Source organism: Euphorbia lathyris, chromosome 2, assembly GCF_963576675.1.
Source record: "Euphorbia lathyris chromosome 2, ddEupLath1.1, whole genome shotgun sequence".
NCBI lineage: Eukaryota > Viridiplantae > Streptophyta > Magnoliopsida > Malpighiales > Euphorbiaceae > Euphorbia > Euphorbia lathyris.
This window is the reverse complement of record NC_088911.1, coordinates 117,270,537-117,272,710: the sequence shown is the minus strand read 5'-3', so window position 1 is coordinate 117,272,710 and position 2,174 is coordinate 117,270,537. Positions and strand designations below refer to the sequence as shown.

The 2,174-nt window shown below is 32.6% G+C and overlaps 1 pseudogene; it reads left to right on the top strand.

Moving 5' to 3' along the window:
* The first annotated feature begins 863 nt into the window (after positions 1 to 863).
* LOC136217402 (uncharacterized protein At5g39865-like) lies at positions 864 to 1,770 on the top strand (annotated as a pseudogene).
* The last annotated feature ends 404 nt before the right edge of the window (positions 1,771 to 2,174 follow it).

The window sequence follows — 2,174 nt, the reverse complement described above, 5'->3', positions numbered from 1 at the left end:
AAATTTGCTTTTCCAAAAAGCAGAGATTCTCTATTTTTGCAAAATGCTCCTTTTCAGGAGTAAAAGGAAAATAAGAAATCACTAACTAAACACCTAAAACTCTTCATTTTGAAGTGAAAACACAAACAGGAGCATGAAAATGAGCTACCAAACACCCCCTAAATCAAATTTCACCAAATAACCATAAGAATAAATTTGTACATAATCTAACAATAATATAGCAATAAATTGTTTCGTTCTCTGCAATTGGTTTTTTATTGAGACAAGAATTAATTATATTTTATATATATTAAATTTAAATTTGTAAAAAAGTAGAGTATGGAAGCTGCCTAGGGCTTCTAAAATTTTGGAGTCATCCTTGGTTTTAAACAGAGAAGATATACTTTTGACATTAACAATCATTTTGATATCATATTAGACGATATTTGTTTATTTCAATCTGTGACGTATAAGCCGTTTTTCTTATTTTTACATCTTTCATAAACATGTATATCTAACCAAAGTGCAATCTCAACATAATACAAATAATGTGCAGATAACAATTAGGAAAAGTATAAAAATAAACTTTGTGATTTTTGTCATTTTCAAACATAAACTACGTGGTTTAAAAGTTTGCAAACTGGTACTTTGTGGTTCATTTCGTTAGCAAAGGCAGTCCAAACTGACTAACAGTGTTAAAAAAAAAGTCAAAAGTCAAATGGTAAAGAGCTAATCTTTATATTCATTTATTTTATAAATTAACCTCGTCATTATCTAATTATCACAAATAAACTCCAAAATAAAAACAAATATCAATTTCATCATCTCCTCATTCTCTCACATCTCTCATTAATTTATTTTCATTCTCTCCCTAAACACACTCACTCTCCCTCTACTTGTTAAACAACGAAGATGATTTCACTCAAATCGGCAGCTCAGCTTTCACCCACCATATTGTCCCACTCACCTCCACCACTTACGACCTCCTCAACCTTGATCCACTGCCCTCCTCTGCCACCATCACCACCCCACCTCCTCATTTCACTATTGGTTCAATTTTCCCAACTCCACTCTGTGATTCCCCTAAAACCATCAATTCTTGGGAGCTAATGTCCGGTCTTGACACTGAAAGCTTCCTCTTTCTTAAAAAAAGACAATCCAATTCAAATTTCACCTTCAAACCCCTAAAAGATTCAAACTTTAAACAAAACTCGCATCCCCTCAACCGATTCAAGAAACTCTGCCTACCAAATGGGGAAAATAGAGTAGTGATCTACACCACTATATTGAGAGTGATAAGGGAGACATTTGATTCTTGCAATGGTGTTCATGCAGTAATTGAGGGATTTGGGGTTTCAATTTATGAGAGAGGTGTCAATAGATCGAGGGTTTAGAGAGGAATTGCAAGATTTAATAAAAAGGAAAGAGACCCGAGAGTGTTTGTGAAGGGCAGGTATATTGGGGGAGGAGAGAAAGTGATGAAAATAGTGGAAGAAGGTTTGATGAGTGAGCTGCTAAATGGGTTTCTGAAGAAAAGGTTAGGGATGTTTGTGATGGGTGTGGAGATGTGAGGTTTCTGCCATGCTATAATACGTTATGTTACATTACATTATTTTACGTTATGTTAAGTTATGTTTTATTACGGTACGTTATTTTACATTATGTTACGTTATGTTATAATAAGTTACCTTACGTTACGATAAGTTACATTACATTACAATAAGTGATGTTTTAGTTGAGTGATGTTTCAGTTCATTGATGTTTTAGTTCAGTAATGTTTCAGGTCAGTAATGTTTTAGTTAAGTAAGGTTCCAGTTTAGTAATGTTTCGGTTCAGTAATGTTTCAGTTTAGTAATGTTTCAGTTGAGTGATGTTTCAGTTTAGTAATATTTCAGTTCAGTAATGTTTCAGTTCAGTGATGTTTCAGTTCAGTGATGTTTCAGTTCAGTAATGTTTCAGTTTAGTAATGTTTCAGTTCAGTAATCTTTGAGTTCAGTGATATTTCAGTTCAGTGATATTTCAGTTCATTGATATTTCAGTTTAGTGATGTTTCTGTTGAGTGATGTTTTAGTTCAGTAATATTTCAGTTCAGTAATGTTTCAATTTAATAATATTTCAGTTCAGTAATGTTTCAGTTCAGTAATATTCCAATTTAGTAATATTTCAATTCAGTGATGTTTTAGTTTAGTGATGTT